Genomic DNA, 27,381 nt, shown 5'->3' with positions numbered 1-27,381 from the left:
TTATAGGCATCGCAGTAGCTCGTTCAAACAAGTGAGGGTCAGATATAAACGTATCAGGCAGCAGTACGGTTTATCCTCTGTTTGTGCTCATTCTCCTCTCCATATTTCATAAGAATGTTTGCTCTGCACAGCTTTTGTTTATATATCTTGAATTCGCCTCTATCCTCAAATGGCCCTCACAATGCAACGACAGAGAGCAGCAAAAGTTCAAAGGTGTACAGTATTCACCCTTTTCTTCCCCCTAGCCCAAAACCAGATCATGTGAAAGTTATGATGGTTCTTTTTAGTACTAATTATTCAGAAAACATTGATAATAATAACTCTGCAATAGAAATGATTTCTTCTGTTTACTCAAATACTTAAGAGGCTAAGTGCCGTGATACATATATATTTTACTTATTGTCAGCAAATCCCATGAAAAGACTAAAACCAGCAATGAATTGATGATACTGACAAGTAATGTCTGTGTATCCAAAGCCCGATAAAACTAATTTCTCTGTGCCATAGAGCTCCATTGTTGTCGAAAAACAAAAAAAATTTAAAACGCATCTATTATTCTCCAACAAATGTACTATTTACTCTTGTTTGAGTAACATTTGCTAAGAACTTGAGTGCCCTACTGTTGAAACTAAGCATTTGTGACCTGGCTCTGTCCAAAGGTAACAACAACATCCACCTATCAGCACCTCTAAATCTCACTAATTAACATGACATGTGTCTCTTTAATCCATACAGAAAATGCTGTGTAAAAATGACAAGTTGCAGTTTTACAAAGGATTGTGTCTGGCACTATTTCTTGGCCTGCAGCAGTGGCTTGCTGAGTCTCAGCTGACCAAGAAATAGTCCGGAATATACGAGAGTGATATCAACCTTCTCATCTGTCAGCAAAAAAGCAAATAAGCGAATTTCCCAAAAAGTCGAACTACTTCTTTAAAGCTAGGCTAGGTAATCGTAGAAAAGGTTTCAGTCGTAGTCATCTGGACACTGTTTTCAGAATCAAGACGTTTTGGCTCCTATCCGGAAGTCGTTCTCAATTGCCCTAGACTCCTCCCTGAGGACAGGGCCTGAGCAACACAGAGTAGCTTAAATTTCTGAGTTCTCAGACCATTTTCACAATTGAGAATGACTTCCGGATGGGAGCCGAAACTCCTGATTCTGAAAACAGTGTCCAAAGGACTACGACTGAAACCTTTTCTACGATAGAACACTCCTGGACGAATGACTGACCTGGACTACACCGTCAGTGTAGGTATTGTATTTCAGAAGCATTTTTGTTATATTTGTTGAAATTCTCTTTACATTACCATTTGTTTTTTAATCACTTTGATAAATATTTATTAAGTGTCATGAATGGAGAATGACTATTCTTGTGGTACTACCACCTTATAAGCCCCATATTGAGCAAAGCATATTAAGATCGTAATTCATGCACAACAACTTCCTTACTTACTATCAATAAGAAATAATTAGGAGGTTAGGAGGAAAACTCTTAGTTAATGGCCTAGTAGTTGTAGAATATGGTCATGCAGAATAAGGCATTAATAAGTGCTATATAATGACTAATAAAGAGCCAATATGCTACCAATATGCATGCTAATAAGCCACTTGTTAATGGTGAATATGTGTACCTTAATATAAAGTGTTACCAGAAATGGAAAAAAAATCCGATATCTGTTGTAGGCCTGTTATAAAGCCATCCAGTCGTTTCATTCGGCCCAAATGAAAGGATTGGCTGGCCTACCTCCCTTTCTATCTACGTACCTACCTGCCTACCTGAGTGCACTTATTGCACATGAAAATGTGTTTTGGGGGAGTGGCTTTGGAGGGAGACCTGAAGGGAGGGGGTGGGATTTTTTCGTTTGGATACTTTCTAGTTCTAGCTGTCTCTTGTTAGTTTCTCCAATGTTATCTACCCCAGCTTTAAGGTGTCCTGATACAATTTTTGAGGGCACCAATAGCCATTAAAAAATAAATGTTTTATGTGGCCAAGGTATACATTCTTTACCTTTTAAACTCAATTATTTTTGTAAAACATAAATAAAATTGAGCCATAGCTTCTTTGAAAAAAAGAAAACAATTGAATGGGTCTGTTTCAGCTATCATCTGCAATGACAGAAACATCTTCTCTTGATACTGAGCGTGATGTTCTGTGAGCTCTGATACTGTGAACATGAAGTTCTACAGTGTATCTCCCATAGACTGTATAAAACATGGAGATGGTGTCCCTGACGTCACCCATAGGTTTCTGAAGAGCCTTGTGAAGCTCACCCCCCTCATAGTTGTCCTGAAGGGGAAAATTAGCTATCGAGACCAAAACAGTTTTTTGTACCAGGCTGTAAACATGTTTATTTCTGCTGTAAAGTTGGGCATTTTAACATGGGACTCTATGGGGATTGACTCGCTTTTGGAGCCAGCCTCAAGTGGACATTTGAGGAACTGCAGTTTTGGCACTTCCGCGTTGGCTTCATTTTTCAGCCCCGGAGGTTGTCGCTTGGTATCTCCTCCTTTGATGTCCCTCCATAGATACTCACTCTGTTCAGAAACACCCACAAAAATGTTGATAACAGTCTGAGAGCAAGAGTGAGAGGGAGAGAGAGTGTCTTTGGTTTTACTGCAGAGGTAGTGGCCCATTAGAGGTGGTGGTTTGATTTGAAATGTACACAAATGTTTGGGAATGTGCGTGTGCACAGTTTTGTGTGTCTGTGTTGAAAATGTCAGAATGTTTGTGGCTCTTGTAAAAAAGGACCTTGATGTTGTTCCAGCGGTGTTTCACGCTGTGGTCCAGTCGTGCTGCTCCTCTCATCTCTACCTCTAATCTCTAAAACACAATCTGACTGCTCTGTTCCTGCTCTGGTTAGACTGCCTGGCTCCTTGCTGTGTGTTGCTGGCAGAGCCACAAAGTCTGGGCCGACGCACGACCCAACGGCACGCATATTAATCTGTTACATACAGTACGTCTATGTTGCCTGGCTTGTGTCATCTTGTGTTTACTGACTATCAGGAAGAACATTGGTGCTGTAGATGTATTAGACAAGCTGTGCAGTTGTTGCTCTGATTTTTTCCTGTCTGCTTATAAATGTTTTTTTTAATAGATTTATCCTTAATCATGTAGGTCCCATTAAAGGGTCAGTTCACCCAAATAACTGAAAACCATATTTTCTTACTCACAATTAGTGGTATTTAGCCATACAGATAGTTTTGATTCAAACGACAAAAAATATGTTTTCCCTATTGGCAGGACAACATTTGTTTTTCAACAGTGATTTGGAAGCACAGAGAAATTATGTTTTATGATGTGACAACGCTATGGTTAAGGTTTGGTTAGGTTTAGGCACAAAAGACTTGGTTAGGTTTAGGGAAAGATCATGGTGGTTGGGTGAAAATAAGTACATTGTTATGGTACCTTTGTTGTCACGGTTACAATAATAAACACATGGTTATGTTTCAGGAACGATCGTGATCGTGCTTAAAAGAAACCAACCCTGACTAGCGGTTTGAAATGAGATACGAACAACGTTTAGCTGAAACAGCTGACGCTGTCGTTCTTATGGGGTGGACAGTGTCTTTTGGTTTTATCTACTGGAGTTTGAGATGTACAGCTCTGAAAGTTGTCCCACCCAAACACAATGAAGGTGTATAGAATTAAATTTGTGCAACTAAAAGCTTTTGAGAGGTGTGCCCTACTGCAAAGTATTTTTGATCAACATTAGGTAGCAAACAAATATAATAACTGGAAAAGTAGGTGCAGATTTTATTCTATGAAATGATGTTTCAGCAACAGTGTGCCTGCCGCCTTCAGCTCATTTGTGTGGTTGTTTCAACCTAAGATTTGTGATTTTAATGTCACAATTGAGAGAAAGAAAAGGGACAAGAAAGAATTGAGGCAAAAATGAGTCAGTACCACCATTTGTGAAACCAAACCACAGTAAAAGGAAGTGAGCAAACAGTCTCAAGGCAACACACTCACAGATTTACTGTAACTTAAATTTCGTTTCTGAGTAAAAACAAGACTTAAGAAAAGGACAAGTTTCAAAAGTGAAAAGGGTTTTACTTTACTGCATCTCTTCCTGTGGTGTATAAACCTGTTGAATCAGAAATACTTTATTGATCCCCGAGGGGAAACTCTTTTCAACTCTTACTCCAGCATACAGTGGGGTTAATTGAGAAAATGCAAAATACTTATTATAGTGTTTGTTCCACTCAAGCAATTTAATCAAGAAAAGTTCAGGTCACTGTAATTGTATTCATAACGGACTGAAATAAATAGGAACCAGTGAGCTGCTGTTACGGACAGAGTAGGCCGTGGACACCAAGATGGAGACACAGATGGATTTATTTCAAATGATGCAAACAGACAGTGAGTAGATGAATGCATACTGGTCACTGATACCGCTAGCGAGGTTGGAGATCCAAGGTAGAAGACACACACACCGGAGACAGAAGAAACACAGGACAGGAGTCAGGAAAACACTCTTTTTCGTTGGGGAGGAGTCCGAGACGTTGCAGCACAGGATACAGCAAACTGTCCGTATTACAAACGAGACCACACACTGACTGAGATGAGTGGTGTGCTTTTGTACTGGGGCTGGAGTGTTGCAGATGGATATCAGGTGTGTGATTAGTGACAGGTGTTTCTGATTAGTATTCTGGTGAGGGGGGGCTTTGTGTTTGTGGGGTTGTGGAGCCTGGTGTGTCTGTGACAGTTGCATCTACTGAGACAGACAAAACCACATGACCAACGAAACTGAAGGTGCAGTGCAGTTTCTTAGTAATACAACCAAAACCATTTTATTATTTTTTTATGTGGGTTTTTTTTAGCTGCCAATCGAAGTAGTTGCTGCTCAAAAAGAACTTGCCCACGGCGTGTGATGCTTTTTTCTTTGATTGTTTATTCCCCTTAAAAAAAATCATTTCAGAACAATATACATCCCTGAAATACTGACAGTTCTCTCACATCTGAGGAATTTAGCAAAAACAACATTCATGCCATGCCAGCAGCTTGGTGAGGCAGGAACTTTGAGCTAAATCCGAACTTTGGCATGCTAAGATCCGTACAATGACAATGCTAGCATACTGATGCTAAGCAGGTATAATGTTTACCATGTTCATTTTAGCGTGTTAGCATGCTAATATTTGCTAATAAGCACTAAACACAAAGTAAATCTGAGGCTGATGGGGATGTCATTAATCCATCCAATAGTTGTTGAGACATCAACATTCATTCAAAAACACAAATGTGAACCTCGTTGTGGCACTAGAGGAAAAGTCGGGGACCACCAAAGTCATTATGATAAATTGTCTGGGAACCATGAATGTCTGTATCAATTTTGTGCCAATCTATTAGATGAGTTGAGATATTTCATAGAATAAGTGAAATTTTTGATCAGCTAATGGCACTAGAGGAAAAGACAGGGGATCTGGATTCAATCCTAAACACCAAGGATATCAGTCCCCAATTTCATTACAATCCATCCAATAGTTGTCAAGACATTTCACTAAAAGCAAAAAATGTCAACCTGCTGGTGGTGCTAGAGGAAAAGTCAGGAGATCACAAGTCAGTAGGATTTGTCCAAAATTTCATGGCAATCCATCCAATAGTTGTTGAGATATTTCAGTCTGGAGCAAAGTAGTGGACCGACCCACCAGTGGACTGCAACACCACTGCTATTATGACCTTTATCATGATGGTAACTGCTAATGTTACTCATTCACTCTCCTCCAGCCTTTCTTGGGATTCAACTGTCAACTTTCCAGGTACCTGGCCACCTGTCTGCCCTGCAGGCTACAGCCACTTCAGCCTCCATGACCTCCATGCCAGCATACCAGAGAAGATGGATTACAGTCGAGGATAGGCAGCACCTAACCAGCAGGATACATTAGCAAGTGAGTGTTTTACTACACCACATTATGGCAGGCAATGTCTCTAGCATTACCCATGTTCCCCAGAGTCAGCATTTCCTTGAAAAGCATGCAGCGCCTTTCTGCACCGTTATGCTTGGGTCGGATTCACATTTCTGATTTGGAGTCAGGCAGATATAGTTGCAAAAGATCACCAAGAGGGCATGTGGACAAGGTGATAACTACATGTGCCTTTGCTTTAATACTCATCTGTTTATTTCTTACTCTTTCCTTTGTCTTTTCCTTTTAAATAACGCATTCCTGTCTGGTAACCAAACTTTCCTCTCCCTCACTTTTTTTTCTGTTGCTCTTTCCATAAGTGTCTCTGCTTGACATCACATCTCTACCAACAGTAGTTTTACCATCTCTCTCACCTGTTCTGTATTTTATAAGCAGTATGTTGTCATGATTGCTATTTTTCATTAAAGCCAATGTTTGTCAGCACACATTTCTCTTTACCATTTGGAGCATCATGGCTTTTCCACTAATTAGCAGCATTAATCACATAACAGGAATATGCTGCCAGGAAATATATTACTAGGAAATATTTTAAAAGACTTTTGATCATGTTTCCATTGGTGACAATGTCAATTATCTACATTCCCCAAAAGAGTTTCCAAAAGTTGGGTCTTCCTGGGTTTGATGGCAGTTTCAGTAAGTCTTATGCAGAATAAGGAATAGTTCACCTTAGGAAAACAACTCTTTCCTTACTGACTGTGGCTGATTAGACAACAACGGTGATGTCATCACTGATTTCATCAGGATGATTATTTTGATGAAAAGTTATTCTTGTTTTATCACCCTGCAAATAAAAATAACAGCCTAGAAATCACATTCAAAACCTAATACGGCAGCGGCGGATGGCCGCCCACCATTGAGTCTGGTTCAGTCCAAGGTTTCTGCCTCTTAAAGGAAGTTTTTTGAAAGCCAAAGCTTGCTCACGGTGGAATTTGTTGGGTCTCTGTAAATAATATTAGAAAGAGTACGGTCTAGACCTGCTCTATAGGAAAAGTGCAATAAGATAACATCTGTTATGAATTGGCGCTATATAAATAAAATTGAATTAAATTGAATTTAAGAACAAAACTCTCTCTGATTGTGTTTTCCCAAGTAGCAAATGTACATGATGTGTATCTTTTAGTGGTTAAAATCAGATTAATTCAGCACTGATTTTAAGGTTTCACAGTATCTGGATATGAATACCCATCAGACCTGTAAAGAAAACACAGATACATGGCAGGTAGTAAATCACAGAATGGTTGGTCTGGTCCTCTCATTCAAACTTCTCAATGTGTATTCAAACCAGATTTATGTACAGAGCTACTGTGTGTGTTTCCCTGACAGCTTAAAGTACACAGATGATGCAGTATGATGTAATATGACCATAGATCTATACATGAGCTGTGTTGCATTACAATAACTCCGCTGTGTGCTTTGAGCTGTCAGGCAAACATACAGTCATACATGCATCAGATGAAATGGTAAATCAACTCTCTTTTTGCACTTTTTGAGTTGATGCACCCAAGTCTCACTAAAGATAGCCTTTATCTGAGTGCAGGAAGTTACTATAATGATTTTAGTACACAGAAGAGTACAGCAGCGGAAATGTTTGTTCTTGTGTTTCTGAAAGAGTGAAAGCAAAATTGCAAAATGAAACTGAATGACATTGGATGATTTATATTTTTGAGTCTTACACGTTTTCTACCCTGAGAGAGAAAAAAGACGTCTCTTCATGTTTGTGTTCTTGCATTTCTGCAAGAACACAAACATTGCATTGCAGTACTAGGCCCATAATATGAGGACCAAATGTTCTCACAAGGAAAGAAAGAATCCACCAAATGAAGAACATTTTATAGTTATTTATGGGGTTATTTTGGAGTTACAGTTGAATTTAGTTGAGGAATACTGGTGAGGAAAATGTTATCATAACCAATACAAGTGAAGGCCAGAACTACAAAAATAAGATCCAGGTTATAAAAAAATGAAACTGAATTGTGTTGGGTGTAAATGTGGTTTCAGTGGAACCCAGTCTCCCTCACCACCCACACACTCTTGTATTGAGATTTTATGCTGAAGTTAACTCCTCTCACACATACAGAGTCATCTTTCTCACACACTCACACGCATACACACACACAGGGGACACAGAGCAGTTGTGTGATGGGACGGCAGAGTCTCTAGTAGTTGCACCTGAGCTCAGGTGCCTTCGTAGCAGGGGGCGGAGCTGATTTGCTTTGTTATTCCCGTGTCAGTCTGTATCACAGACAACAGCAGGAACAAAGACACACATGAATACACTCTGTGCAACGTACCAGCCACTGGTACAAAACTGTCTCTTTATCTTCAAATAAAATATCCTGTTTTTGTTTGTGTGTATTAAATTCAGTCTTGATTCTCAAGGACCTGTTGACATTTTCTAACAAATCTGTTTAATCTTCCTGGAGCTTTTTTATTGACTGTGGATATATATTTGTGGTTATTAATCACAAGAGAAAATGAATGGAGATAGGACACACACAAACTAACACATAAAGCACACCCGAGCAACATAAATATGCTGCCTTAGGCACGATTACTCAGAGGCTATAAGCTTTATTAGTATTATAACTATAAGTATTATTCTTTTCATATGGAACCTCAAAGTATTCAATATTAAATAGATAAAGAAGACGTTATGACATGGATAATCATATGAATATAGTGTGTCAAATATATGCATGATGCAATAAATTGTGAAATAATTTAAGTAGTCATTAAAAAGCTTCATAATAGTGAAATGTTATTTCATCATTTTAATTTTCATATTGACAGAGTTTTATTTTCATTTAATTGTAGAAATTTTCACTTAAAAATGCCCATTTTCACAACTATATTTTAATTATGATACATTTATTTCTTGTTACATTTCACAATGTCCCTTTTTATTTCACAATGTCACTTTTTTATTTCACAATGTCACTTTTCATAATGTCACTTTTTATTTCATAATGTCATCTTTTACAGAGGTGTTGTCACCAGTTAGTTAGTTAGTTACTTAGACTCTATTTTTCTCTATTCTTTTTCACAGCACTGTACATTACAAGTAGCTAGAGCAACAACAATATAGGCCGGTTTGTGAGGTTGGATTATTACTCAGAATCAAAGTGAAGAGCCAGTGTTAGCATTGTTAGCTAGCTCCTTTTGATTAGAGTGACAGAGAAAGACTGTTGCCCCTCCTTGAACCGCCACGCCCCTCCTTGAACCGCCACCTTAACGTGGTGGAGGGGTTTGAGTACCCGAATGACCCTGGGAGCTATGTTGCCTGGGGCTGTATGCCCCTGGTAGGGTCACCCATGGCAAACAGGTCCAGGGTGACGGGTCAGACCAAGAGCGGTTCAGAAGACCCTTATGGATTATTTAAAATCAAGGCCAGTTACGTCGCCCGGATTGGCGCTACCGGGGCCCCACCCTGGAGCCAGGCCTGGGGTGGGTGCCCGACGGGCGGCAGCGCCTGGTGGCGGGCCTTTCCCACGGGCCCGGCCGGGCACAGCCCGAAGGAGCGGCGTGGGGCCGTCCTCCCGTGGACCCACCACCCGCGGGAGGATCCGTAAGGGGCGGTGCAGAGAGATCTGGGCGGCAGTCGAAGGCAGGGGCCGGCGACCAGATCTCCGGACACAGAAACTGGCTCTAGGGACATGGAATGTCACTTCGGCTGGGGGAAGGAGCCTGAGCATGCGGGAGGTTGAGCGTTACCGGCTAGATATAGTCGGCCTCGCCTCCACGCACAGCCTGGGCTCTGGAACCCGTCTCCTCGAGAGGGCTGGACGCTCCATTTCTCTGGCGTTGCCCGGCGGGGAGAGGCGGCGGGCTGGTGTGGGCCTGCTCATAGCCCCACAGCTCAGCCGTCACGTGTTGGAGTTTACCCCAGTGAGCGAGAGGGTCGCGTCCCTCCGCCTCCGGGTGGGGACAGGTCTCTCACTGTTGTGGCGGCCTCACGGGCCGAACAGCAGTGCAGAGTACCAGGCCTTCTTGGAGTCCCTGGGAGGGGTACTAGACAGTGCACCACCCGGGGACTCCGTTGTTCTACTGGGGACTTCAACGCCCACGTGGGCAACGACAGTGACACCTGGAGAGGGGTAATCGGAAGGAACGGCCCCTGATCTGAACCCGAGCGGTGTTCAGTTGTTGGACTTCTGTGCTAGTTACAGTTTGTCCATAACTAACACCATGTTCAAGCACAAGGGTGTCCATCAGTGCACGTGGCACCAGGACACCCTAGGCGGAGGTCGATGATCGACTTTGTTGTCGTATCATCTGACCTCCTCCGCCGCGTGTCTTGGACACTCGGGTGAAGAGAGGGGCGGAGCTGTCAACCGATCACCACCTGGTGGTGAGTTGGATCCGCTGGCGGGGAGGAAGCCGGACAGACTTGGCAGGCCCAAGCGTATCGTGAGGGTCTGCTGGGAGCGTCTGGCGGAGCCCTCTGTCAGCAGGGTCTACAACTCACACCTCCGGGAGAGCTTCTCCCAGATCCCGGGAGGTTGGGGACATTGAGTCCGAGTGGACCATGTTTTCCACCTCCATTGTTGTCGATCGCGGCTCGTAGCTGTGGTCGCAAGGTTTCTGGTGCCTGTCGCGGCGGCAATCCCCGAACACGGTGGTGGGCGCCGGAAGTAAGGGATGCCGTCAGGCTGAAGAAGGAGTCCTATCGGGCCTTGTTGGCTCGTGGGACTCCCGAGGCAGCTGACAGGTACCGGCAGGCTAAGCGTGCTGCAGCCCGTCGCGGTCACAGAGGCAAAAACTCAGGACTGGGAGAGGTTCGAGAGGCCATGGAGGAGGACTATCGGTCGGCCTCAAAGAAATTCTGGCAAACCGTCCGGACGGCTCAGGAGGGGGAAGCAGTGCTTCACCAACACCTTGTGCGGTGCGGGTGGAGAGCTGTTGACCTCGACTGGGGATGTTGTCGGACGGTGGAAGGAATACTTTGAGGATCTCCTCAATCCCGCTGTCACGTCTTCCGAAGAGGAAGCGGAGGCTGGGGACCGGAGGCGGACTCATCCATCACCCTGGCCGAAGTCACTGAGGTTGTTGGCAAGCTCCTTGGTGGCAAGGCTTGGGGGTGGATGAGATCCGTCCTGAGTATCTTAAGTCTCTGGATGTTGTGGGACTGTCTTGGCTGACACGTCTCTGCAACATCGCATGGCGGTCTGGGACAGTGCCTCTGGACTGGCAGACCGGGGTGGTGGTCCCTCTGTATAAGAAGGGGACCGGAGGGTGTGTTCAATCACAGAGGATCACACTTCTCAGCCTCCCGGTAAGGTCTATTCCAGGGTACTGGAGAGGAGAATTCGTCCGATAGTCGAACCTCGGATTCAGGAGGAGCAGAGTGGTTTTCGTCCCGGTCGTGGAACACTGGACCAGCTCTATACTCTCCATCGGGTGCTCGAGGGTTCATGGAGTTTGCCCAACCAGTCCACATGTGCTTTGTGGATCTGGAGAAGGCATTCGACCGTGTGCCCCGGGGCGCTTTGTGGGGAGTGCTCTGGGAGTATGGGGTCCGGGGCCCTTTGCTATGTGCTGTCTGGTCCCTGTATAACCGGAGCAGGAGCTGTGTTCGCATTGCCGGAAGTATGTCAGACCTGTTCCCGGTGCATGTTGGACTCCGCCAGGGCTGCCCTTTGTCACCGGTTCTGTTCATAATTTATATGGACAGAATTTCTAGGCGCAGTCAGGGGCCGGAGGGTGTCCGGTTTGGGAACCACAGGATCTCATCTCTGCTGTTTGCAGATGATGTCGTTCTGATGGCTTCTTCAAACCAGGACCTGCAGCATGCACTGGGACGGTTTGCAGCCGAGTGTGAAGCAGCTGGGATGAGAATCAGCTCTTCCAAATCTGAGGCCATGGTTCTTGACCGGAAAAGGTGGTTTGCTCTCTTCGGCGTGGGTGGGAGTCCTTGCCCCAAGTGGAGGAGTTTAAGTATCTCGGGGTCTTGTTCACGAGTGAGGGACGGATGGAGCGTGAGATTGACAGGCGGATCGGTGCAGCGTCTGCAGTGATGCGGGCGCTGTATCGGACCGTTGTGGTAAAGAAGGAGCTGAGTCGAAAGACAAAGCTCTCGATTTACCGGTCAATCTCACGCTCCTGCCCTCACCTATGGTCATGAGCTTTGGGTAGTGACCGAAAGGACAAGATCGCGGATACAAGCGGCCGAAATGGGCTTCCTCCGCCCGAGTGGCTGGGCGCTCCCTTAGAGATAGGGTGAGGAGCTCAGTCACACACGGGGAGCTCGGAGTAGAGCCGCTGCTCCTCCACGTCGAGAGGAGCCAGCTGAGGTGGCTAGGGCATCTGATCCGGATGCCTCCTGGACGCCCCTCGGGAGGTGTTCTGGGCATGTCCCACGGGAGGCGGCCCGGGAAGACCCAGGACACGCTGGAGGGACTATGTCTCTCGGCTGGCCTGGGAACGCCTCGGGATCCCCCCGGAGGAGCTGGAGGAAGTGTCTGGGGCGAAGGAAGTCTGGGAGTCCCTGCTTAGACTGCTGCCCCCGCGACCCGGCCCCGGATAAGCGGAAGAAGATGGATGGATGGATGGATGGATGGAGAAAGACTGTTGTTTTACTCTTTACACAGTTGTGTGTCTTTCTCTGAGAAACTTTAGAATCAAAATGCTGCAGACATGACAAGCTAACGTTAGCTGTCGCCATTAACAGCGACTCTTCACCAAGCTCACAACCCTGCCTAGCTAGTTAGCCAGCTAGGTAGGTAACATGAGAAGCCGTTTTCAGCCAAATAAAAGGAGAGGTTATTCATCTCTGTACTGTGTTTCTTTATTTACAGCAGCAGCCTCTAGTTTGTAGTTTCAGAATAACATTAATATTATTGGAACTCTAGCTAACATGAGCTAACAGGCTAAAATGTTGAGCTTGCTTAAGGGAAACGTGATTGGCTGAAAGGTGAGGGGACAGTGACTGCACTCCACTGTCTTGAAAACTGACATTAAATACATGAACATGAAATAAAATGTCACATGAAATAAGTGTCATTGGGGGGAAAAATAAATGTGAAAAAAAGAATGATGAAACAACATTTTACAATAATGAGTTTTAATCATTTCAGAAATTATTGGTTCATTTATATATTTTACACAATCAATTCATGTGATTCTTTATTTCATAATTACTTATACTGACCCTGACCTACCAGTGGGACAAGGATTAGAAACTTGTGTTAGTAACTAAGTTAAATTTTTAGTCCAGACCGCAACATATCGGTCCACCAATGGTGAGGTTGGCGGTTCAATCCTGGCTTCCCCCAGCCCACACGTCGAAGTGTCCTTGGGCAAGACACTGAACCCCAAATTGCTCTCGAGGGCTGTGCCTTCGGTGTGTGAGTGTGTGTGAATGATTAATTAGTTTCTTTGTACTGATGAGCAATTCTGCCATCAGTGTATGAATGGGGTGAATGCGATATGTACTGCATAAAGCACTTTGAGTGGTCGGAAGACTAGAAAGGCACTTTACAAGTACAGTCCATTTACTTTACTTCTGACTTTTTCACTAAATAAATGTGATAAATCAAGTCAAGTTTAAAATGGTTGATTGTTACCAAACACATTGATACACACTTAAAACTTCACATTTCTTAGGTCTAAGATATGAAAATCATCTGTCTCCATTTCCCTCCCTCTCCGTCTCCAAATTACATTCCAAAAACATATGCGATAACCACTGTGGAAGGCCCATCATGGATAATTGCATAGCTTTCAGGAGAGTGGGAAGACTGCAGATGCAAACAGTGATGTTCAGCGCAGTGGTTACAGTAGGTGGTGTCTGAGGCATTTCCTCCATGGGGAGGAATTCTAATGGCAGCAAAGGTTGAAATGTATGTGTTTGTTTACTTGTTTCTTTAAAGAAACAGTCAATACTTTTTAAAAAAAAACAGCTAGTGAGGATGTTTTTAGGCCCCCTATATCATGGATCCATGTTTAACCAAAGGGACAAGCATATTGAATCAGCTCCATTGTGATACTTTAATCCTATGCGAGTGCTGTGTTTAAATGTAATGTAGAAACAATAATTTGTATTTGCTTTCCCTTTTGTTACATGATTTTAATCTGAAAAGGGTACCTTTGTGATACCTGTAATATCAGTTGATGTGTTGTTGACATAGATCCTTTTAGACTAGAGTATATAATTACTGCATGTAATCATTGCCTTCAGCTGTAACAGTGGCTTCAGTCATATATTGTCTAATCCTTACAGAGAACTCATACTCATAAAGAAGGTCTGCAGGGACCGAAATGCTAGTTTGATGCACTGATTCAAAAATTGTAAGTCAGGTGTGCAAATGTTGTCATTCATGTTCATGTGCGTGACTGGATTAACCTGCTTGGGCAAAAACAAGCCACTGGGCCCCTCTTAACCCCAGTTCCTCCACTTCTCTGTGCATTGTGTACAATCATCCAGTGTTGAAATATCATACAGATCCAGGTTTCCTGTGGTAATTTGATTAAACACAAATTATTGTAGGAGTATGCAAAATGTATGCACTCCTTTGTGTTCCATTATTCCCTTGCAAAACTTACCACTGTCTTCTTTTTGTGGATGCATTTTTTGGTGAACAATCACAGTCAGCGCCAACTGCTGTGACCAACACATTGCCTTTCTTGTGGCTGGTTCACAAGAAAAGCCACTCTGTGTTTTGCCAGTTAAACGCTTTTAATGTGAAGGAGCGGCAGTAGGACATTTTCAGTTTGCATTGGCAGTAACTTAATAAAGGTCTGACACTGTGTAAAGAGGGTGAACAGTATGGGACGCCCCAGTAGCTCACCTGGTAGAGCATGTACCAAGGCTGAGTCCTTACTGCAGCTCCCCGGTTTCGAATCCAGCCTATCAGTGGATATAGTTAATCAAACCAATTGGCATAGAGGGGCCCTGGGGCAGTTGCTGGCTTTGCTCGGTAGGTAATCCAGCCTTGTCCATGACGAATAAAAAAACGAATAGGAGATTTTAGTGTGCTGGTACTTTTTTGTAATTTTTTTATGCTTTGTGGGGGGAATGTCTATTTTTATAGATAATGAGTTCCTCTTCAATACACCTGTAATACACGTCACAAGTCTTTTTTTCTAACTTACCAGATACACGCACCAAAATTTCATTTAGGCAAATAGAAAGAATCTACAGGGTCTTGGAAGGAAACTGTTCCTGTGTTTCTGTGTTTGATCGCTGTTACCGGCATGACTAAGATAAAGTGTAACTAATGTCTGTCTGCTGAGTGACAACAATTTGTCACCTGACACAGACACAGTAACACACACACACACACCCGCCGGCCCCCCTCGACGAATGACTAAATCACTATGGAAATTGTTTACTCTTCCCTACCAGTACACAAAACAGAAGGCATTGCAAACATGTAAACAGTCAAACCTACTAAAAAAAGAAGAAGCTGAAAGTGTTTGCATCTAATATGCATAATAATGTACTGTACACTCCTGGTTCAGATAGCTTTTGCAAATAAGTCATGGTGTTTATTTAACGTTCTTGATGTACCAGATGGGTGTTCTGTTAAAGGGACAGTTTACCCCAAAATCAAAAATACGTATTTTTCCTCTTACCTGTAGTGCTATTTATCCATCTAGATTGTTTTGGTGTGAGTTGCCGCGTTTTGGAGATATTGACCGTAGAGATGACTGCATTTCTCTTGGCTTGTGGTGCTCAAAGCACCAAAAAATACATTTGAAAAACTCCACAGCAATGTCTCTTTCCAGTGTCTCTATCAAATTCAAATTCTTTCAAATATTTAAGTTGCAAATATTTTGCTTTATTGTTTGCATATATCACAGTTTCATCCGGACTAATGCTTGTATATTATTTGCAATTTAAGTAAATACAGCTCTTATACAGTAAGTTGAAAGACTGATATCACAGCAGGCTAAAACAAACTGTAAAAGTATGAGCTGTTCAATGAGGCATTACGCATTGTGTTGTCTCCTCTAATCTCTCCATCTTTGTCTGTCTCTGTAATATGAGAACAGCCATCAATCACAGCATCAGATTCACTGAAGAATCTAATTTCAATGTTTCTCCCATATAGCCAGGATTAAACAGGATCTGAAAGGATGAGTCACTAATGACTGCAAGTTAAATTAGTGTTTTTGTCTTGGTTTTTCTTGTTTGTTTAGGGGGTTTTGTCAGCTGTATGGACAGACGCCTCAGTATTGAAACATACAGTGAGTCAGAGAGCATGTGTGCTGCATTAGAAATAGTACTTTTACATTTTCAATTTTCAGTTTTTTTTAACCCTTAACACAAGTATTTGTCAGTACCCATCCCTGTCTCCTCCTATGACTTGAATTTTACATTTTTAGTGTTAAGCATGAAAGAGTCCAACAGGAAGAAAACCTCCATTTAATTTAAATCTCTTTTTTTATCAGGGGTTTTACGAACATTATTTTAATTGTGATTTTATTTATATTTCAGTGCTGTTTTACTTTATTGATTTGTTTTATTAATGTTTGTTTTGTTTTCACCTCTTAATTATAATGAGCACTTGACCTTATTTTGAAATGTGCTGCATAAATATAAGGTTAATATCATAATAACTACAAAGCTAACATGATTAATGCCTTGCCCTTTTTTTTGGACAACACAAATACACACTGTATGAATACTATACTCTGTGGCTACATTTATATAATACATTATATAACTTTTATCCAAAGTGCTTTACAAGGTTTTTGCCACTCATTCACCCATTTACGTACACACTCACACACCAATGGCAGCAAGGTACTATGCAGGGTAACCAACCAGGGCAACCATCGGGAGCAATTTGGGGTTCAGTGTCTTGCCCAAGGACACTTCAAACCGCCAACCCTGTGATCAGCCGACCCGCTCTACCTCCTAACCAAAGCCGCCCCCAATGTATAATACATTCAAACACATCTCTGTTTCTTTAGGGGAAAATTTAACTCTTCAAACATTGTTAATTGCAAAATAGAGTTTACTAACTTGTGAAATGAACAGAAATGTAGAGTCATATCTTTTTTTTTTTAATTTAATAAATGATCTAATTTTGGAATAAAACTCATCTAATATCATATGTGCAGTATCATTATTATTTGAAAACTTAATGCCAGTGTTGCTCAAAGTTTTTCATCCATGTTTCATGTAAAAGTTATCCTCTCTGACATCATGAGCCACTGTTGTGCACTGCGTGTCACTGTGTTCCTCAGGTCAACCAAATTACTCGTTGCAGTCACACTGTTTGGCAGAGTCCATGTTACAGCAAAGTTAATCAGAGCTTTTAACCCTATATAACAGAGCAAGATAAGAGATGACTGACTGTACACAGTCAAATAAATATTTTCCCTAAGATAGTACTCAATTTACCCAATTTAGCATTGCACTTCTATAAGATTGTCAGACTCACAATGAACTTAATCAAAATCAATGCAGATACAGATATTGTCTTTTTTATTCCATGCATTCTTCTTCCTTGTCAAAATTTGGCACCTACATTACCCACAATACAACTCAACCACCGACAGTTCAGTCGGAAATTCAGGTGTGTTATGCTAGTAGCAGCTAATGTAGCCTCAAGTTGCTGGCCTCAAACAGAGATGAGGAGTGGGCTACAGAGGTCTGGTAAGCTCACTTCTTTCAATTTCCATACCCTCAGTTTTTCTTCATTTTCAAACTTAGTCTTCAGTCCCAACTGACATTTATCAGATTTTGCGCTGCTCCCTCAGAGCCACAGTTGCCCTTTTCTTAATACATTTGTTTAAAACTAATACAGTGGGTCAGATGTTGGGACAGACATCTGCATGTTGTGAGGTGTTCACGTGATTCGTCAATCGGTCTGAATGAAAATAAAAACTCCTCGGCATGAGGACTTGACTTTCATTTCTGCCTTCTCTGTGCTGCATCCTGCCTGACAAAATCCTGTGGTTTCCACAAAGAGGATGCACGCAACAATCTGGGGGAAGACAGATACACACACTTAGACATGCACTTGAAAACTAAAGTCATGAGAAGTTCCACACATCGTGGCATCTGATCGTGTCCCATGACCCTTTGGGTCAAATGTTAAAATCAGAGTTTTTCACTCTCAGGGTTATATTATTCTCAGCGTTTAAAGAGATCTGAAACTAGCATCAAAAACTATTTGGGCACAGCTTTGTTCTCTCTTGGTCTGTGGTGAAAACACATGATGATAAAAATATCAACAATCAACAGAGGAAACCAAACATCCCCATGAGATGTTCTGGATGAGATTGTGTATTAAATATGATACTGATGTGATAGCTTCTATATTCTTTAACCAGCAAGGCAGAACAACCTGTGCAGACCCACAGTGCTGTAACTAGCTACTGTAGCTGCTGTCATAGCCAATGATTAACAATTTAACCAGCTCTGAGAACTTGCTTTTGCTGCACATATTAGCCTTGGGTAATAATCTCCTCATACACAGTCCAGCTGAGCAACATGTTTTTATATATATAACAGCATGTCGATTGATAGATACTGAATTCCTATCTGTTCAGTTACTGAATAGGCCATCATCCAAATGCTTAAATTATTACATTATTACTATGATGCACGTTAGATGTTGTCCTGACACAGACATGATTCACTGAGGTAAGAAATGATGAAACAGCAATTTTGTCATCATTATTTAAACTTGACTTGTCATAGTAGGAAAAGCACAGGTGTTGTTAATAACATTAATGATGTCTCTGTTCTATTCAAGTGTGTGAGTAAGCCATGACAGTGTGACAGTGAGCCAACACACACAATACCAGGACCTTGAAACTGAAGCAGTTAAATGGAATTCAGCAACCATTAATTTATCCACCTGTGCTTTTCCCACAGTGACGTCAAAATGTCTTCCATGAAAAAGGCCTATAGCTCCACCCATCTTCAACCTAAGTGGAGTTCTTTTTAGCCAGAATAATTGAAAACCTGTATGTGCATAGAGCTTTTACAGGTATCGGCCCATATTGAAAGACTTTATGGTGTATTATCAGACAGCCGATGCAGTTCATGTTTACATTTACTTTCCAATTGACCAGTCTGATCAGTGATATGTTTTATCAGAAGTCTATGGTCAGACAGCCTTCTGATCTGCCCGCACCAATCGTAGCGAAAGAGGGCTTGGATTGTGTAAGAGCAACGAACAGAAGGCAACCCGGGACCCAAAGTCACAGGACCCAAGGACATCGCTGCCAGGATCTGGGCAAAGAGCTACAAAGCTGCTATTGTTGCTCCAAGAGGAACCTCGAGCAGACAAATGACAAAGAATTTCAACCACCCTTCCCCTTACATCCAACTGGAGTTACTGTAGAAGAAAAATAAAACAAGGATTGGCTTTTTAAGGTTTAGCATGTTTATCATTTAAACCATAACTTTTCCCTTGGAGGGTTTAATTAGTTTGCATGTGTTCTTTTTCTGCAACACTATGTTTCACGTGTACAATCCCAGCAACATTTTTAGGTTGTTGATGCAGCAGCCAGAGATGTTAACAGTTTATTTTTATGCAGTTTGTTTTAATGTATTCCAATTTAATAGCCCTGCAATAAATCCTATATTTGACACAGTCTCAAAAATCTAGAAATTACAAGCTTCACAGAGAGGTGTCAACTGGGACAGTTTAAAGCTTTACATGGTGACTGAGTTGCAGCACCTCTTCTAGAGTCCAAAACTCACTTGTCTCAGCTTAAAAACTTCAGTAATAATCTACACATCTTCACAGATAAATCAATTAGGGATACTGGTTTCTTAACTGGACTGCAGAAATGTTTCAGGCTTTGGATGTTACAGAATCTGAGTAGGTCGGGTCTGCCTATTTAATTTTTCTTAAGGATGGTTTTGTGTTAATTGTGTCTGAGTTTTACTGTGTTGTATGTCTGACTGTTGTTACTGTTTCTGTTTGTCACTGTTGATTTTAACTGATGTGTCTGATATGACTGAAATTTCCTGGAACTGACTTGCCTGGAATCACCTCATCAGTGCAATTATTTGTCAAGACCAGAGTCTGGCATCAGAATAAAAACATCTGGTGGCCCATACTCAGTTGGCCGTAGCTGCATTGTTTTCTGAAAGTGAGACCTGCATGTCACATAAGATATCACTTGAAAAACTGTCTAAACCAGTTCTATAGGGCAACAGCAGTGACTTTGTGCTCATCTTGTTGAACCTGTATGGCATCAAGGCCAGCGCCACTATCTAGCCAGGATTTTAGAAATACTGAAGATTTTAACCAGACACCACAAATAGTCAGTAAAGGCGCCAGCGGTTCCAACAGAGCCCCAGTCTCCCAGCAAGCTTCAGAAATATCATCCTGACTTTCTGTAATATGGATTTACATGCATAGCCAAAAACAACGTGGAATATCCACAGTGTTTTATTTGTTCAGAAGTGCTTGCACATGAAAGCTTAAAACCAGTTCAACTTAAGAGACATTTGGAAACGAAACACACCTCTCGCATCAACAAACACTTAAAGTAAGAAGACAGTGGTGAGTGAGTATGCTACAGTCCCTGCTAAGGCCCTGGCAGCTTCATGTGTAGTGGCATATCTAGTGGCTCAGTCAAAAAGCCCCACACTATTCGCCTAGCAACCATTGCAAAAGAGACAGAGCGCAATTAAGTCCTTCCCCCACCGGAGTGGAAAACAATTCATCACTCTCCATTGACTTTGTATTGCATGAAGGTGCCTCCTTGTCACTTAGGTCTGCAAGCAAACAACAGAAAAATGCCTAAAATGAAAGGAGTCATTGCCACTCCCCTCAGAAGCCTGCTTGACAGTTTCAATCAATCAATCAATCAATCAAACTTTATTTCTATAGCACCTTCCAACAACTGAAACTGAACCAAGTGCTGTTTCAACAGATACTTCCCAAACAATGACACACCCGAGAGATACGATGAATACACCAGCCTTTCAGCACCTCCAGTGCACACCTGTCGTCAGAACTGGAGGATGCTGTTGGACCTCTCTTCTTACTGCAGATTACAGACTGCTTTCGCATCATGCACACTGGAAGAATTCTGGCAGTCAGTGGCTGCAGAACCACCTTGCAAAACCAAGAATACAGTTGCTTTGTTCAAACAAGCAGGCCCAGCCATCCCACTAAAATGTGTGAGAGTAAGTGAATGATGTCCCTGCTACATAACGAAAAGAAAAGAATGAACTGATTGATATTAGGCAACAAGACTGTAAATGGAAGTCTGTCAAAAACTGAGTGGACAGAATCTCTATTATTACAGGAAAATGTACTGAATGAACTGATACCACCAGCACAACAGGCGTAAACAGATATAAAAACAGTTCTTAAACTAAGGCCTGTAAGACCATAAGGCTATATCAAATTAAATAAGCTTTATTGCCGTGACAGATCAGAAACCTATATTGCCATGCAGTACAGAAAAGTATTAACATTGACTGGTGATCAGCAATAAATATACAATATACTATATATACTCTGTTTTTATACATGTTAACAGACCCAGTTACCTCAGTAATATGAGAACATATTTATTATTGTTCTTTTAGGCCTAAAGCAGATATGTTGCAGTTATTTCCATAAATCTAAAAACACAAATTAAAGCCAAAATCAAATTAGTTGTTCTGTCTGTGAGCAAAGCAATGGTCTTCCTGTGTGATTTTGGTAGCTTTCATGTGTTATATATACTATATTACTGAACAGTCTTGGGCAGACAGTTTATGAGCAATCAGTGTGTTTGCATCAGGGTGTTGTGAGTTAAATGTCCCAGCACTACTGGGGGGTCACAAACACCAACCTGATTATTCCGGGGGGTCGCAACTGGAAAAGGTTGAGAACCACTGGTTTAGATGACCTCTGTCGCCCTGTGCAATGCATTGGCTTCTTGTGTTTACAGATCATATTTAGGCTTCCTTGTTAACAATAAAACCCAGGCACATATCTATGGAATCCCAAAGTATTTAATATTAGAGTGGCTATAATGTATATACTTATAACAGTGTTTCAAATGGAAAACAATGTGAAAATGTGAAAGGGGTCGCTCGTAGTGATGAACCTACACAGAATTATCACCTGAATCTGCAGCTCCCCTCAGCTTTCTGGAGCTTTATAACGAGTTTCAGTTCAGTGTTTAGCTGTCCGGCTGCAACTTTACTATTTTGGTTCACTTTCACTGATCTCATAGTGTCATTTTCGGACGCAGCAGGCAGCTGTTTTTAAATTTAAAAAAAGCTCTAAAACACCCACAGTACACTACCTGCTTAGAACCAAAAGGCTGACCAACACAGTTAGCTGGTGAACATAGTGGAGCATTTAGCAGCTAAAGAGCCAGATATTTCCCTCAGGAGTTGGTAGAGACCAAAAACAAAGCTAAAAGGAGAGTGAATATTAGACTTGCATTCATCAGGTGGCCAGAAACACAACTCCAAATGAATGATAATGTTGCTCTGTAACTGCTGGATGTGTAAATATGCATCTGTTTGCTAACAAGTTTTCCATATCAACTTAAAAGGTGATGATATGTCAATGTTGTGTTCACAACTTGCTCCCGCTGCCCCCTACTGGGAAAATGTTAATATTGAACACTTTGGGCTCCGTATGTATCTTCTAAAGATGAAAAAACTTCATTTAATCACCAGAGGGAATTTAATGCAATAGAACTTCTATGTGGGACGAGATATGTTTCAAGTATCTTTGTTGTGCTATTTGAGTTTAGGACACAGTTTACAAAGATTAGCTTATGCTTAGCATGTATCTGTGCAGCCTAAAATAGCTACATGTTTGTAAGAGTTTCATTTCTTAACAACTGCATCTTGGTTTCCTCCTCAGGAAGTGCATACATACTGTTGATAACTGTTAATAACTGCTGATATATTATTACCATATATTTATTACCCTATAGACACTGATACAGAACAGGTACACATGTCCTCAGACAGAGCAGGTAGACACACAGTGTGTCTAGTTCAAGGCAGTTCAACACGGCCAAACTCACAGTGACGGTAAAAGTTAAACTCATCATATTCCATAAATTGTGTTCATATTTCATATATATATTTGAACATGGGTCTGTTTCAACCGTTAAAGCACAATAAAAATTACAACATGTAGTAGTTGTAATTAGTAGTTGAGTGTTATAACAGTTAATCTTTCATAACTTCCACTTACAAAATCAGTGTGTGTGTGTGTGTGTGTGTGTGTGTGTACTTGTACTTGCTACATAGTGAGGACTGAAGCACTACTTTTATCTACAAGGTGAGGACATTTTGGCCGGTATTTAGTTTTGATGGTTAAGGTTAGGGTAAGGGGCTAGGGAATGCATTATGTCAATGGCCGTCCTAACAAAGATAGAAGTACATGGATGCGTGCATGTGGAGGGATGCACCCCTGGCTGCTAGCTGGACTGTGGAAACATGCATTGTGTTGGGTCTTGGCTCAGTTACCCTGGAGGCTGTAATCACCGACACCATCTAGAACTGAGCAGCATCATTCTCATTAAATATAGCAAAAGTCGATACACCTTAAAGATGAAGGCAGTTTAGTCTGACAAAACATTTCTTGTTTGAATCAGCTGTTTCATCAGGGCTTCTTGTGTGCAGCGATTCTTTTATTCCTCACTCTCTTCTCCTGCGCCTCATTAATAGCAGAGTGTGTTGGTCCTACTTTGATTAAACCTGATACACGAGCAGCTGGGTGGCAGCAGTGGCAGTAGTGCCAGCATGTGCTCTGCAGACACCCTTGGGTGATCACATGCACAGCAAACAACACCTCACTGACCACCTGAGACTCTGGGAGGTGGACAGAAGAGACACCTGAGTCCTGGCTGTCTGTTGGCTCCTTCACACTAGCTGCTCCGTGGTCATCCTATCCTATTCAAGTTCATGTACTTAGCCGGGATTAGCACCCTGCCCTCTGTTCTGATGACACAGTGATTGGTGGAGAGCTCTAATGTACGTGAAGCAATTCACCCTAGCCCACAGCAGGGTGTGGACCATATGCATGCATGTATTCACGTGTATGACAGTAATCTGTGAGAAAAATTAGGCAATTACCTCTCAGAGGTAATTACATTCAGGACAACTGTGAGTTAATGCTGGTAACTGGAATCATTTTCCATTGAGGAGAACGTCATTTGATGTAATGGTAATCCATCATATCATTATTAATCCTTAAAATATTAATACAGTATATAGTGATTAATTTTGCCAGCAGATAAGCATATAGGAGGAAATGTATGATATATAAATGGGACAAATACATTAACCTGCTTCTTTAGGCATTAAAGAATAAGCCTACCGTTATTTTATATTTTTATTGTTTTTAAAACATTAAATGAGAAGACCAAAACTAACCATGCATTAGTCCTTCTCACAATACTTTCTGACTTAACTATTCTGTGGCACGCAGCCCAAAGCCCGTTGGTTCTTGCTGACGACTAGTTTAAGTTTTTAAAAAGCATTTGTTAGGGACTATTTTCAACCGCAAATTGCTACACATTTGGTGCGCTGGAGAGCATTTACAGCAGCAGGACAGTGTATGTGGGATAAAGTCAAAAGAAAGTTTGACTTTAGTGTCTGTGTTCCTTGTAATAAAAGAACATGTCACCGAGTGACACATCAATAAGCCATAACAGTGTGGCTTATTGATATGGTTTTAATAGATTTCAGACTACAAAGGAGCTCTGTGGCACAGAGCAACAAGCTACTCTATATCAGACTTTGGCTACACAGGCAATACTAGGGTCAATTAATTGTTGGTTTGCATCTTTTCATGGAATTTGTTGACAATAAGAAAAATGTATAATGTCACCAGCCTTACCCTTCAGTAAACTCCAAATGAAACCAATTGTTTTTTACAGTACTGTTAGATACAGCACTTTGTGCAAATGGCTGTATTTGTACTTATTGCAGCTGGAGGATTAATGAAGAGGAGATGCCCGAAGAAGCCTGTGAGGCAAAATGGGAACAGACTGTGTGTTTCCATCTTGGCTCAACTTCATTTCAGCTATATCTATATAGTTCTTGAAAACTCTCATCTGCTCCTTTACACAAGAACTGTAGTCAATTAAGGAGCAGATGTAAGAAGTTAGTGTAAAAACACAACCAAGGTATACCAATCTCCAATTGTAGGCAAGGATGTATTGTGTAACAGTTAATAACCTGGCTTTATGAAGATTTCAATAAGTTGCTTTGTCTTGGCCGCAATTTCAGATCATTTTGGCTGCAAAGAAGCCCTACTTTTGGCTTCCCTCGCCACAGTTTGCACAGGTTAACTAGCAGTCCTTTTATTTCACTTTACTTCCATAGAGATTGTATAACTCTATTTGTTGTTTTGGGAAACTTTTTTGTCATATTTGTACCATCAAGAGAACAGGAGTCTGAAAAGGAGTCTCCTCTGTTTTGTTGAGCAGTTTGGGGAGAACAGAGAAAGTAAATGGCCTCACAGAGAGAGACAAAATATCACAACAATGAAAACATAAGTTTGTGCATGCACGGTATAATCATATGTGAACCTCAAGATTATTATTTATGAGCACAGGCTGGGTGTCCATTGTTTCCATGGGGTGACCAGCTGTGGGTCTGTTACACAGAAGGATGTAGAGCCTCCAGCCTCCTTCACACAGCAGACCCCCTTTGTCCTGGCCTGGGTCATTAAGAGAGGACAGCCTTGGGACTGGCCCCCTGCTGTTTGGAGACCCCCACACCCAACACACATACACAACCACACACACAACACATACCTCCAGCTTCCAACTGCCATCTGGGTGCCTCTTGTTTGGACCCTTCAGCAATGATCAACGCAAACTCTGCTGTTGACGTTTCAAAGTGTGAATGAAGTCAAACCAGAAAAACCAGAGAAAACGAATAGGCATATTAGTCGGGGTGGAGTGTGATCTGGGTTTACATATTAAGCAATTCTCAGTTTATGGATTAAACAAGCTTAACCAGTAATTTGGTAAACAAAGAGATAATGGGCATGTCAGCCTGATCACTGTTATGACAAATAATCTGAGATGACTGGAAGGAAACTCCTTTCCTGTCTTAATTGCCTCCCAGCTATTAGCTCCATAGTTAATGCACAGACATGAGAGTGCTATCGATTTTCTCATCTAACTCTTGGCAGGCAAAGTGCTTTAAGTATATTTCCTAAAATGTCAAACTATTCCTCCAAGAGAACATAGTTCATGTTTGCCCAAGAAGTCACTAGATTTGTGGCCGGTCTAAAAAGCACAACCAGCATAACATGCTCTTCCCTAAAATCTCTCTCTTGCAGTCATGCACAAATACACACAAACATGTCATTTTAACACGCACCAAAAAGACACACATACTGTTCTGTATTGGGCTACTTGTATCACAAGCTACTAAACAGTCTCAGAGAAATTAAGCTGCCAAAGGGGTATTAAAAATTGCCAAATTTAGTTACACAGTTGCTAATGTTTCCTTCAAAGGGAACTTGTGAGGTTGCATTTTTGACATAAGAGGTCAAAATGATTTAGTGGTATATTGCCATGTTCATGTCATATGAGATGGGTGGTAGAGATGGGAAAGATTACCTTGTTTACGACTGCTGAGCGTTCACGTCACTCAATGTTTATTTGGGTTTCAGGCACTTCCATGTTTAGTTTGGCATTTTGAGAAATATGCTTACTCCCTTTATTAGCTGGAGTTAGATAAGAAGATTACTCTCGTGTCTGTATGCGGCTCGACCCAGCAGTGGTTTAGCTTAGTTTAGCATTAAGACTAGAAGACTAGACTGCAGCCTTAGCTCTGTCCAAAGGTAACACACGTTGTCTAAACCAGCACCTCTAAAGCTCAAGAGTTAACGTGTTATATTATGTTTGTTTAATCCGTACAAAAAGCAAAGTGTAAAAACAGCAATCGGTTTCTCAGGGGGTTATGGCCCTATTGACTAGACATGCTAAAGCCTTATAGGGTCACCTTGACACTGTTGTAGGCTACATGTAAGGTGTGTCAGTCAGTCAGTTAATTAGAGACAGTTGCACTGGAATCAGACAAATTAGTCCAGTCATTAAGGAAATGTTTTAATCAAACTAGTTTAGTAATCTGGTTATTCCATAGACTGTATAAAATAGGGGTTATTCACAATGACAGACTCACCTTTAGGAAGTGAGGCCACCTGAACCGGTTTCTGCTCAGGTGACTGTGAAAGGGAGCACCTGGGAGATGTTTGCCCTCAGGGATTTCTGCCAGAAAGACTTTTCTGCTAGAAAGTCGCACTAGTTGGTTAGGTTCAGGCACCAAAAGTACTTGGTTAGTTTTAAGAAAAAACAAAGGCTTTCTGCCTTTCTGCTAGAAAGCCCACAAGGCAAACTTCTCCCACGTGCTAAAAGGGAGGATAGGCATACAGGAGTCACCCAAACAAACGCACATTGACAAAATATAATATTTCAATGGCGCACTAGTATTTATAAATGTGTGTGTGTGTGTGTGTGTGTGTGGGGGGAGCGTGCGAGCGCCTTGCTCCGCCCAGGGTA

The 27,381-nt window shown here is 41.8% G+C and overlaps 1 long non-coding RNA gene across 1 annotated transcript; it reads left to right on the top strand.

The window, feature by feature from the left end:
• The first annotated feature begins 4,284 nt into the window (after nt 1-4,284).
• Nucleotides 4,285-19,850, top strand: LOC122884499. The gene is made up of 3 exons (XR_006379904.1): nt 4,285-4,610; nt 5,723-5,883; nt 18,752-19,850. It is a non-coding gene; the product is annotated as an uncharacterized LOC122884499 (long non-coding RNA).
• Nucleotides 19,851-27,381: the final 7,531 nt, after the last annotated feature.

The sequence above is a fragment of the Siniperca chuatsi genome, linkage group LG11 (assembly GCF_020085105.1).
Source record: "Siniperca chuatsi isolate FFG_IHB_CAS linkage group LG11, ASM2008510v1, whole genome shotgun sequence".
NCBI lineage: Eukaryota > Metazoa > Chordata > Actinopteri > Centrarchiformes > Sinipercidae > Siniperca > Siniperca chuatsi.
Note: the sequence above shows the minus strand (reverse complement) of the source record. Positions and strands in the feature narration are given on the sequence as shown.